Source organism: Rattus rattus, chromosome 6 (assembly GCF_011064425.1).
Source record: "Rattus rattus isolate New Zealand chromosome 6, Rrattus_CSIRO_v1, whole genome shotgun sequence".
Classification (NCBI taxonomy): Eukaryota; Metazoa; Chordata; class Mammalia; order Rodentia; family Muridae; genus Rattus; species Rattus rattus.
This window is the reverse complement of record NC_046159.1, coordinates 61,255,999-61,269,774: the sequence shown is the minus strand read 5'-3', so window position 1 is coordinate 61,269,774 and position 13,776 is coordinate 61,255,999. Positions and strand designations below refer to the sequence as shown.

General features: G+C 39.4%; 1 protein-coding gene across 3 annotated transcripts in view; it reads right to left on the bottom strand.

Annotated features, from left to right (window-relative positions):
- Exoc6b (exocyst complex component 6B) overlaps positions 1–13,776 on the bottom strand; it is a 446,009-nt gene that overhangs the window by 356,875 nt on the left and 75,358 nt on the right. The window lies entirely within an intron of this gene.

Genomic DNA, 13,776 nt, shown 5'->3' with positions numbered 1-13,776 from the left:
TTTGCCTGTGGAATTGCTGAAGCCACACCTCCTACTTCAAATACTGCTCAGCCAGTAACATCATCTTACAATGAGTCCTCAAGTTGCATGACTGTGTGTGCACATGTACACATGCACATATGCACATGAGTGCAATGCTGTCAGAGACAGAGGTGTCAGGGCCCCCTAGAGATGAAGTTATAGGTGGCTGTGAATTGCCCAGTGTGGGTACCGGGAACTGAACTCAGGCTCCTCTGCCAAGAACAGTATGCACTCTTAACCACTGAGCTATCTCTCCAGCCCCTGGCTTGGAGTTTTTAATAAGGATAATCATCCTTACTCCTCTAAGTTTCCTGATCTTTCTGTTTTCCTAGAAAACCAACAGCAAACGAAAAACATAACTCCCTCTAAAAAACTGTTTATCCTAACCTGTTGTGAAGTCAGAGATTTCTCAGCAAAGGTAATCTAAACCACTACTGTTCCTAGACTGATTTTTCAGGAAATGTTGCACTGTGCCTAGGTCACGAATGCATAATTCTTTCTAAAAAGACACCCTGAGCCAAAACCCAAACCTATTATAGAAAGCTTCTATTCTTCTATAATAAACTTCAGATCTCAGCTCCTTGACCAGCAAATTGAACTTCAGAGTCTCAGATCTATTGGTGTAGACGTGCACTAATAGAGAACTAAAGGAAATAATAATTGCAAATTACTACTTACAAGTAGTTTTTCTTCTTGTTGCTTTCTAAAGGCAAGGAAAATGAAAAGAAAAACACCACCTCAACAAAGGGGCTACCGAAGAATCAGATGTGCCTTGGGCTACAGCAAGACACTTGAGGATCACCTTTCCTTCCACAGGCTTGCACGGTACTGAGACAAGCAGACTGCAGCCCTCCATTTGTCCTGAGTCATTTCTCTGTATGTCATCTGGCTGATGCAGCTGTGGGGCTGCCAATTCACCCTGGAGCCCTCCATTTTAATCAGTATCACATAAAGTTTAACACATGCTTTGAAATCTGCACCAGATCCAAAGTTGCCTGGGGGTGGGGTTAGATGCTTGCTGCAGAAACACATAGCATCCCAGCTGCTACTCCACAAGCAATTATCTTTCACCTTTGGCTGAACCAAAAGAACTGTCAACACCAGCACACTGCCAAACAGGGGAGAGGTTATGGGGTCAAACAGGAAAGAAGGCTGTATGCTCTGGGATTCAGACTGACCATCTGTTAATCCTACTGGCTGCATGGAAGAAGCATTCTCTTTAGTTACAGATCCCCAAGAAAGCACAGACGTAAGAGCAGCCTGAGTGCACTAAAGTTAGAAGGCTTCCAGTAGTGAATCCTGGAAAAGCAAAGGCCCTCTGATGCAATAAACCAGCTCAGTGGGAAAGATAACGAAGATCGGAGGAGAACACACACATCACCACATAGCAATGGTGAGGAGAATTTTACCAAGACTTGCAAATATGCTTAAAGTCATTCCTCAAGTACATAAGACAAAAGAATTTGCTGCTGACAATTTTGAAAAGAAAAAAGAAAAGTTAATAAAAGAAAAAGAAGGCCAGAATCTCCCCAGCCCCTTATATAAAGCTCAAAGTGTACGTAAGTATATGTGTACGCTCACCCACATGCATAGACAATCAAACATGCACTGATCTAAAATGTACACTCTGCACTCTGAAACATGGGGCCATTCTATCTAAAATGTACACTTTGCACTCTGAAACATGGGGCCATTCTATCTAAAATGTACACTCTGCACTCTGAAACATGGGGCCATCCTATCTGTCCCACAACTAAAATCACTCTCATGACCAATCAATCAGATGGGTTCTGCCTCAGATCTGTCTGTGAAGGCTGGCCTAGACCCCTACATTAAAGGGCACTCTAAGACTTGGATCAGAGCAGCAGGGAGTGAATCCTGCTGGCTTACACATCAGAGTAGTCACTAATCATATATAGGAGGACCAGAAGCCATGGTAATTCACTCCTCTCCATCATTTAGATTCAAGTTCTCTCAAAGGTAATGGGTGTACCCCAACCTTTAGGAAACAACAATCTAATAGTACATACAACTTTTCTTTTTCATGTTAAATCGGGGTAAGAAAACTAAACCTTACTAACATTGATGAAATATACTAATACTCCTATTTTCCATGCTTTCATGTGTGACATAGGCTTCGCAGGACACACACACTAGAGAAAGAACACTAATATATAACTTTAGACCATAAGGTATTTGCTGAATTCTTTTTTTATTGGATATTTTTTATTTATTTACATTTCAAATATCATCCCCTTTCCCGGTTTCCCATCCATAAACTCTCTATCCCATCTCCCCTCCCCTTTCTTCTATGAGGGTGTTCCCCTACCCATCCATCCATCCCTTCTCCCCTCCTGAAATTCCCCTACACTGGGGGAGTCAGTCAAGCTTCTCCTCCCACTGGTACCCAACAAGGTCATCCTCTGCTATATATGCAGCTGGAGCCATGGGTCTGTCCATGTGTACTCTTTAGATGGTAGTTTATTCCTTGGGAACTCTGGTTGGTTGGTATTGTTGTTCTTATGGGGTTGCAAACCCCTTTAGCTCCTTCAATCCTTTCTCTAACTCCTCCAACTGGGACCCCATTCTCAGTTCAATGGTTTGCTGCTAGCATCCGCCTCTGTATTTGTCAGGTTCTGGCAGAGCCTCTCAGGAGACAGCTATATCAGGCTCCTGTCAGCATGAACTTCTTGGCATCAGCAATATTGTCTGGGTTTGGTGGCTGTATGCATATGGGCTATATCGCCAGGTGGGGCAGTCTCTGGATAGCCTTTCCTTCAGTCTCTGCTCCATACTTTGTCTCCATATTTCCTCCTATGAATATTTTTGTTCCCCCTTCTAAGAAGGACTGAAGCATCCACACTTTGGTCGTTCTTGAGCTTCATGTGGTCTGTGGATTGTATCTTGGGTAATCTGAGATTTTGGGCTAATATCCACTTATCAGTGAATGCATACCATGTGTGTTTGGTTTTTGTGTATGTGTGTGATTGGGTTACCTCACTCAGGATGATATTTTCTAGTTCCATCCATTTGCCTATGAATTTGATGAATTCATTGTTTTAAATAGCTGAGTGGTACTCCGTTGTGTAAATGTACCACATTTTCTGTATCCATTCCTCTGTTAAAGGGAATCTGGGTTCTTTCTAGCTTCTGGCTATTATAAATAAGACTGCTATGAACATAGTGGAGCATGTGTCCTTGTTGGAACATCTTGTGGATATATGCCCAGGAGTGGTATGGCTGGGTCCTCAGGTAATACTATGCCCAATTTTCTAAGGAACTGCCAGACTGATTTCCAGAGTGGTTGTACCAGCTTGCAATCCCACTAATAATGGAGGAGTGTTCCTCTTTCTCCACATCCTCGCCAGCATCCATTGTCACCTAAGTTTTTGATCTTAGCCATTCTGACTGGTGTGAGGTGGAATCTCAGGGTAGTTTTGATTTGTATTTCCCTAATGACTAAGGATTTTGAAAATTTCTTTAGGTGCTTCTCAGCCATTCCATATTGCTCAGTTGAGAATTCTTTGTTTAACTCTGTATCCCATTTTTGATAGGGTTATTTGATTTTCTGGAGTCTAACTTCTTGAGTTCTTTGTATATATTGGATATTAGCCCTCTATTGGATGTAGGATTGGTAAAGATCTTTTCCCAATCTGTTGGTTGTTGTTTTGTCCTAATGACAGTGTCCTTTGCCTTACAGAAGTTTTGCAATTTTATGAAGTCCCATTTGTTGATTCTTGATCTTAGAGCATAAGCCATTGGTATTCTCTTCAGTGTTGAAAAATAAGGGAAGGGTGAAGAGGGATGACCTGACAGAATGAAGAAGCCCAGACATAGCTGGAAGCAACAATGCCAACTGGAGGAATGAATCACCTCACTGAAGACTGGACTAATAGCCATGAAGAATGGAGGGCATAGACAGTAAGGAAGAAGTATGTGCAAAGCCAACAGCCCTACTTAGAAGCCCTCAGTTTCACTATAACAATGGTTAAGAGGAAAGAAAAAGGGACAATTTCTTCACAAAAAAAGAAAACTATTCAAAGTAAAATGCCCCTTTAATGTCACACTGAATAATATTAGAATTTACGTAGACTGAAATTTTAAGTGCTGTGATCACAATATCATGACTAAGGATTTTATAAAAGCGACTGTGACGGCAGAGTGAAGGCCTAATTCAGAGGCATCTGGAGCAGCTGCTGTAAATGTAAGAGGTAGACAACATGTTGGAAATGGAACAAATACTTTTAAAACTCAAAGCCCACTCCCAGTGACACACCTCTTCCCACGAGCTATACCTCCTAATCCCTCCCAAACAGTTCCACCAACTGCAGATCAAGTATTCGAACATATGGGGATCTATAGGGACCATTTTCATTCAAACCACCAGAGTTTTCTTCTACTACCTTTAGCCATTTCAACTCAAAATTAAATGATCTTTTGTTGTTCCTTTGTCATTCATTTCCTCTGTACTACTGTGACCAGGAATAAGGAGAGAAAAGAACAGAGAGACAAAACTACAAGAAAGCCAGGTTTGCTGACATGCATTTGTAACCTTAGAGCACAGGAGGCTGAGTCAGGAGAATCACAAGTTCAAAGCCAGTATAAACTGCACAGTGAGAAAAAAAAAACTAAGGGAGAGGGAGGAGTGTCATAGCTAAGCCAAAGTTTATTAATATAGTTTTATCCAAGTTTGCCACTTCCCATCAAACAATAATAAGGAAATGCAGTGTGTTCAAAATATTCTCAGACACCTCAGAAGTTTACAAACATCTTGAATGTATTTGTCAATGTGTTTGTGACACACTGATGCTGTAAAATTGAACTGAGAGACAGTCATAACTTTATTCAGACTTTCTACAATGCTCTTTTCACAAATCATGAAGAAACTAAAAAAAAGAAAAGAAAAAAAGAAAAAAACTCAGAGTATGTCACTGATTCTGATCCTAATAGTAGGTCTTGATCATCTTGATGGCTCCCACAATGTAACTGAATATATTTCAGAGAGTATAGAAACTCCCAAATGTCACATGAAAAATCCCTAAGTCCTTGATAGTGTTTCTTTAGGGAGAGTTCCTGACTTTATAGCTCTGAAGGCTTATATCCCTGAAATGCCATGGACACTGCTATAGATCACTTCCTTCTGCAATATTAAAAGAACAGACTAGTTAAGGATTTACCATGAAAGTAAGAGGGTAAGAGTCAAACAATCAGGTCATCACATTCTTCATGGGGCATCTGGGAGACCTGCAAAGAGCTGAACTCTGCTTTGGGAAGAAAGCTATACTGTTTCCTGACATCTGCCTGATGAGCTATTTAGAAGAGAAAGGTCCAAATTAGTAACAGATTTTACCCTAAGTGAACGAAGTAGTACTAAAAAAGAGGAACCCCTCATCCTCAGATTATGCAGCACCAGATAAAATTCTCATCCTGAAGGGCAGTAGAGCTCTCAAAAATAGGCTAAGATCACCATGGTTCAAACCAGTCCTTAACTGGCAACCTTTAACGCCTTTATATAAAATCTAAGCTACAACCAGGAGTGATGGCATACACCTTTAATCCCAGCACTAGTAAGGCAGAGGCACAGGGATCTCTATGAGAGCCTATCTCAATAAATAAATTAATTAATTAATTAATGACAGGAAGGAAGGAAGGAAAGAAGGAAGGAAGGAAGGAAGGAAAGAAGGAAGGAAGGAAGAGGTCTGCCTGTATAGATGTATATACACTAGATTCATACCATGTGCTCACAGATGTCAAGAATGGGGTCAGATTCCCTGAAACTGAAGTTACAGATAGTCATTAGCCATGTGGGTTCTAGAAGCTGAACCCTGGTCAGTCCTCTGCATGAGCAGCAAGTATTATTAACTGCCGAACCATCTCTCCAGCCCCTAAATATAGCTTTCTGTTATATACAAAGACGAAAGAGACAAAAAGAGAAAGCTAAACCAACAAGACTAAAAATACTTTGAGAGCGTGAAAACTATCCCATCCTTACTCTGGATCAAATATGCCTTAAAGAACTTAAACAGAAAACCTATCTTTAAAATTAGAAGCAATCCACTTGTTAAAAAAAAAAAACTATCATATTGCTAAGTTTCAGGAACTCCATATATCCATAAATTAGCTCACGCTGGACTACAAAGGGATTTCTAACTATGAGACCAAAGCCAGCACTCCTCAGGAACTGGTGAAATCAGTTCCCATCTGCCAAAGGGAGTCATTTCTCTTACTCTGGCAGAAGGGACATATGGCTACCTATGGCACCTATGAGCATACCAAAGCCCATGCTGGTCTCCATGATCCTGTTATACATCTCAGAGTTCACTCTAGCTTTCCTTATCCAAGCTACTCATCCTCCTTGTATTCCACATAATTGCTTACCCCTGTCTATATAGACAGAGAGATGACGATTAGATGAAAGATGACTGGTCGAGATGATAGGTGTCACACAGAGACAGACAGAGATCTGCAGATCTATTCTCTCACTATGCTTTAGTCTCTCTCTCTTGCTCTCTCAACTATCTACACTATGTACCCCACTATGCTCTCCCTTGTTCTTATATATCTCCTGCACATATCTCTGGCCGTGTCCACTCTGATTATCTTTCTCTCTGATCTGGACTCTAATGGATACCGCTAGACATTTTCCCTCTTACAACAAAATCCTTCCCCTAAGAACGAAGCAGTCATTGGCAGTTTCTTTACTGTGCCCCCTCTTGTACATCTGGTGCTGAAACCAAGAAGTTTTAACACATATGAATTATACTTTTTCTTTGCTTCTTATTCTTCTCTGCAACGGAAACACAATGAATTCCTAAACTTAAAGATTTCATTTATTCAATCGGGGTTGGGTAAGTTCAAAACCCATTACTTATAGAGTTTCAATAGGGGAAAGTTAGAAGGTTATGGAAAAGGTGGTGGTAATAGTTATACAAAATGTGAATGTACTTAATGTGTCATTAAGAACCGAGGACCTATAGGGCTGGAGAGATGGCTCTGCAGTTGAGAGCTACTAGTACCCTTATACTAATCTGAGTTCAGTTCCTAGCATGTCTGGACTCTCCAGGCGCCTATACTCATGTGTACATACTTATACACACACACACATTATTTTTAAAATAATATAAATAATTTAAAAATAAATTCAGAAAACAAAAAGAACTGCAGACTTAAAAATGAACAAATAATTAGGTTCCTTTTTTTTTTAATCTGGCACATAAAAGCAGAGAAATAATATCAAACTATAGCTAACTGAAAAACACCTAAAAGTCAAGCTATATTACATCTTCAGATATAAAAGTTTAAATAGACTTATAGATTAACAACAAATTAATCACTTAAGTAGAAAAATACTTTTACAATATCCATGAAAAATTATAGAATTTATTAATTTATAATTGAATTTATATTATAAATATAAAATTGATAAAAATCCATGAAAATCTTTTCCTTAAATTATCCTCAGTTTCTCCCCATCCCTAGAAAATAAGAATGCTCCTTCAACTCCTTAGGACAAGGCCCTGCACTATAATCTGCGAGGACAGAAGAGGAATACACATCCATATGTATCTTCCAGAGTCTGCCAGTAATGAGTAGCACCTTCAGCTACATTTCCGCAGTTCCCCACCTCTACATCCCTGCCTCAAACTCCCTTTGTCATCCAGTATCCTACAAGCAACCTCTGTGATTTAAAAATCTACTTTTTCCCTTGGAGTGATCCACATAGCTTAACAATCATCATCATAAAACTTTTCAAACATACAAAGGCTTTCCAATTTACTTCACTTAGAGACATGCTGAGTTCTCCCTGCTGTGTACAGCAGAGGTCTATAAAGAGAGGCCACTTAGATTTCTACATATTTTCTCTATTTTTCAAAAAAATCCATTAGCCTTGCTTTAGCTTTTTGTGAGTATGCATGTGTGCATGTGTGTCTGTGGGTGTATATGCACACACATTCATGAATATGGAGACCAGAAGTTGACATCAGGTATTTTCTTCAGGCCTAATTTTTGAGACAGGGTCTTCTCCACTGAACCTGGAGCTCACTAATTCACTAAATTATCTGGGTAGTAAGCTCCAGTATCCTGCGGCCTATACCTTCCTGGTAACGACCAGCCTTTACATGGGAGATAGGGTTCTAAACTCAAGTTTTTACATCTTTTTGCAGGTACTTTACTAGGAGAGATTTCTCTCTGGCCCCACACTGTTCACTGTAAAGGCTAATCATACTCAGAATCCTCAAGTGGCTTGACTGACTGAATTTTAAAATTATCTCCCCTCTCTCTGATATGCACACTATATAATTTTTAATTTTTTAAAAGAAACACATGATTAGATAAGTACCAAAATCATGTGCTTTGTAAGATAAACAATCTTGTCCAGGTTAATTTCAGTTGGGAGGCCTTTTAACTGAGAAGAAGATTTATTTATTTTTAAAATTCTATCTTACCATTCCCAAATTATATGCCAAAAACATAAGTACCAAAAGCTAGATGAATAGAAAGTAAACCTAAGAAGACTTGACCAATTTCTTTGGCTCCAAAGGGTTTACTCTGTGTATGCTCTGCTTAGAATCTAGTACAAAGGATGTTTCAACAAGACATGCATGATGGTCATTACACAGCCTTATGAACTCAGAGGGGAGTACTAGGCCAGAATTAACCCAAAGATGTTCTATACAGCAAATCAAAGGCTCGTTTTGTTATAGTCAAAACCTAGCAAAAAAAAGTCAAAGGTTGAAAGAATCAAGGTGACCATTAATCCTTTCCCAAGGTCAGTTCTGAAAAAAACAATTACTAAAGGGTCGTAGTCAAAGGTCCAGCCCTCCCTGAGGATCTATAGGCAGCTAACGGTTGCCAGGGAAAGGAAGTTGGGTATGACCACTGGTGAGGTGTTCATGAGCCTGTAAAGAAGTCTAATGAACATCAAAGTAGAAGGTAGACTAAGTGGAAAAAGAAAGGAGATTAATAAAAATGGGAGGTGACAAGCAAGAGTACAGAGAACTGAATAAAATCAACACATTTTCTCTTTTACTGAATATTTTTTATTTACATTTCAAATGTTATTCCCTTTCCCAGTTTCCCAGAGATAAGCCCACTATCCCATCCGCCTCCCCTTCTTCTATAAGGGTGTTCCCCTCCCAATCCACCCCCTTTGCAGCCCCCCTCCCAACATTTCCCTACACTGGGGGATTCAGCCTTAGCAAGACCAAGGGTTTCTCCTTCCATTGGTGCCCAACAAGGCCATCATCTGCTACATATGCAGCTGGAGCCATGGGGTCAGTCCATGAGTAGTCAGTCCTTGGGTAGTAGTTTAGTCCCTGGGAGCTCTGGTTGGTTGGCATTGTTGTTCTTATGGGGTTGCAAGCCCCTTCAACTCTTTCAATATTTTCTCTAATTCCACCAATGGGTATCCCATTCTCAGTTCAATGGTTTGCTGCTAGCATTTACCTCTGTATTTGACATGCTCTGGCTGTACCTCACAGGAGACAGCTATATAAGGCTCCTGACAGCATGCACTTCTTAGCTTCATCAATCTTATCTACTTTTGGTGGCTGTATATATAGGGGCTGTATACCCATGTGAGGCAGGCTCTGAATGGCTGTTCCTTCAGTCTCTGCTCCAAACTCTGCCTCCATGTCCTATGAATATTTTTGTTCCCCCCTTTAAGAAGGAATGAAGCATCCGCACTTTGGTCATCCTTCTTGAACTTCATGTGGTCTGTGGATTGTATCTTGGATAATTCGAGCTTTTGGGCTAATACCTATTTATCAGTGAGTGCATACCATGTGTGATTTTCTGTGACTGGGTTACCTCACTCAGGATGATATTTTCCAGTTCCATCCATTTGCCTATGAATTTCATGAAGTCATTGTTTTTGATAGCTGAGAAGTACTCCATTGTGTAGATGTACCACATTTTCTGTATCCATTCCTCTGTGGAAGGGCATCTAGGTTCTTTCCAGCTTCTGGCTATTATAAATAAGACTGCTATGAACATAGTGGAGCATGTGACCTTGTTATACGTTGGAACATCTTTTGGGTATATGCCCAGGAGTGGTATGGCTGGGTCCTCAGGTAATAGTATGTCCAATTTTCTGAAGAATTGCCAGACTGATTTCCAGAGTGGTTGTACCAGTTTGCAGTCCCACCAACAATGGAGGAGTGTTCCTTTTTTTCTACATCCTCACCAGCATTCATTGTCACCTGAGTTTTTGATCTTAGCCATTCTGACTGGTGGAATCTCAGCGTAGTTTTGATTTGCATTTCCCTGATGACTAAGGATGTTGAACATTTCTTTAGATACTTCTCAGCCATTAGATATTCCTCAGCTGAGAATTCTTTGTTTAGCTCTGTACCCCATTTTTTTAATAGGGTTATTTGATTCTCTGGAATCTAACTTCTTGAGTTCTTTGTATATATTAGATATTAGCCCTCTATTGGATGTAGGATTGGTAAAGACCTTTTCCCAATCTGTTGGTTGTTGTTTTGTCCTAATGACAGTGTCCTTTGCCTTACAGAAGTTTTGCAATTTTATAAGGTCCCATTTTGATTCTTGATCTTAGAGCATAAGCATTATGCATGTATGAAAATGTCATAATGAAACTCATTACTATGTATAATTAATATATCCCATTAAGAGCAATTTTCAAAAGTTATTTTTTCAAAAGTCCCAGGACTTGATTGATGGCTCAGTGGTTAAGAGCACTGATTGCTCTTCCAGAGGTCCTGAGTGTAACTCACAGCAACCATATGGTGGCTCACAACCATCTATAATGAGATCTGATACCTTCTTCTGCGGGGTCTAAAGATAGCTACAGTGTAATCATATACATAAAATAAATAAATCTTTAAAGTTTCACACACAAACACATACACACACCAATCTGCCACAAAAACACAAAATGGAAAACGAAATGCAAAACAAATGCAAAGGACCAAATGAGGCAAATATATGCCCAAAGAAATATGAGATAAAAAGTTCTAAAAACATCACTGAGTTCATTTTGTGCTGCCCAACTAAAAATAGGGCCTACCCTAAAGTCTGGGTAATATACCTAATGAGACTCCATTGGAGAAGGTAATGTTTCCTTTGCAAGTCAGTAATTGGAAAAGTACACAACAGAACTGATACTCATGAATGCACAAGGACCATAACAGTGTGCACAGGTCTGGAAGATGCTGTTTCATTTGAGCTATCAAACATGTCTTGCTTTTACAATCTTCTGCACAGATCCTTGAGAGGAGGGGTTTGAGGAAAATATCCCACTTAGGACTATGGTTTCCAAAGTCTCTCACTCTGTACATTGTCCAGTTGTGGGTCTCTGTGTTCGTTCCTTTCAAATTCAAGAAGCTTCTCTAATATAGCTAACAAAGTAGAATATCACTAGAGGTTACTGTGTTGCTCTATTTTTTAGCAGAGTAATAGTCTTTGGTTTTCCTCCTAGGCCCATGACCCATCTAACTCAGGTTCTTGGCCACCTAAGCAGAATCAAGTCTTTGTTCCATCTCAGGGAGTGGACCTTACATCAAATCAGAGGGTAGTTGTTTACTCCTACATTTGTATCCCTATTTCACCAACGTATCTTGCAGAAAGGCCCCTCTGTAGGTAGTAGGGTTTAGAGCAGAGTTGGTTGATTACCTTTTTCCTCTGGTAGCATGCAACATACCTTTTAGTACATAGAACACTAGTCAGCACAGGGAAAGCCTCTAAGCACAAGCTTGATTTTACCATGCTCAATGAGATACATGACTGTTGTCCTCAATAATAGGGCCTTACCACCAGTTTGTGAAACACAATCAATAGTCTGGGCAATAGCCTAAGTGGTTGGGCGTTTCCATGGCTACCCTTTAGCCAATGACTCAACTAGATGTAACCCATTCCTGGAACTAGAGATTTCAGTTGGTGGCACAAAATGTTCAGTTGAGGCATTGTCTCCCCATTATTTGGTGACTCTGTTTAGATTCCTTTCATGTGTGTATATCTTTTTCATTTTTAATAATACAATAAAATCAAACAAAAACTAACACATTGGAATTGAACAAAGCAAATAGAAAGAAAAGAGCTCAAAAAAAAGTTATCAGAATCAGAGAACTACTCATTCACACACTCAGAAATCCCATAAAAACACTAAAATAGAAGCAGAGGATAGCTTCTTTTCTTAACATCAGTTACACAACCATATAACTTGACAAAGACAAGACAGAATTTTAAAAGTAAGTAAATCCTTCTCTCAGTTAAAGGGCCTCACAATTGAAATCAACCTAGCAAAAAATGTTTACTCACAAATTTCATTCAGGCCTACAAAGCCTAAAGCAAGCTAATCAAAATAAGAAATAAATACACACACACACACACACACACACACACACACACACACACACACACAATCGATTTTGTAACAAGAGTTCCAGAAATCAGTTTCAAAATGAAACTGATTGAAAGTTAGCAGAGAAGTTCTTTAGGCGTTTTTTTAAAATCACTTCAAGTTACATCATGTGACTATAAAATACACACACATTAGTTTAGCCCAGGAAGTAGGCAAGAAGAGCATCAAGAGAAATGGGCAGGATAAAATACAAGGGAGGACTAAATGAGATGGGGGCAGGAATAAGGTAGATAAAGGAGGGAGAATAGAGAATGGCAGTCGACAGGGGCACAAATGAGAACAAGGGATAATAATAATATCACATAGAAGATGCCTTTAAGGAACCAATTATTTGATTTTAACAACAACAAAAAAAAAAAAAAAAAAACATACAGAGCTGCTCATGATGGCACAAACCTTTCATCCAAGCACTTGGAAGGCTTGCATCTCTAAGTTTGAGGCCAGACTGTTCTATATACCAAGTACCAGAACAGCCAGGACTGCATTAGTGAGGACTGTGTCCCAAAACACAAAGCAAACAACAATCTTACACATGCATGCACACATGCATGCACACATGCATGCACAGAATAGCAATTCATGCTCTAAGGCCATTTCTGATATGAAAACTTTTAATAAAGTACTGAATCCACAGAAAGATTTCTTCAGTTCTTCTTTTTGGAATAAAAAATAAACTAGCTAAGAGTTTACAAAGACTGAGTGCCATGGTTAACATATCCATTCCAACTTTGTCTGAATTCTATTAGAGGGTCTGACCTTCACAAGTTGCTTGGATTTGAGCAAGTCTCTTCCCTTCCGTGGGCATTCATTTCTTCAGATACTTAAGAAATAAGACCAGCTAATCTCAAATTAAATGAAGTGATAATATTCATAACAGCATTTTAGCAAAGGAAAATAAATTCATCCAGTCAGGGCCTGGAGAAAGCAACTTTAGAAAGCCAGCGTTGAGGTCCAGCCCTAAGAACTGGTGACACCTCACACCTGCAGTCACAGCACAAAAGAGCTGAGACAAGAAGAGCCTACACTTGTCATGTTGTAAAGTATAATACCAATAAAATTTAAAAGGAGACTTTTTTAAACTATCTTATAAATTCTGCAGTATCAGATAGACATCTGAACTATGCCTATTAATACGAGCTAAGCCCTAAAGTAAGGCTTCCAGATGTGGTCTGCTTTGCCTTGTTCTCCACGTATAATACAAATCTACTTGAAAACACTTGTTTACAAAACCATAAAACACTTTCCATAAATAATTAAAGTCTATGTTGTAGGATGCATCATCAAATACGCTAACACATCTTTATAGTATCATTGTGACTTAAATCTCGAGAAGCAATGTTACTGCAAACCAGTATTGTTCTTCCTTTGCA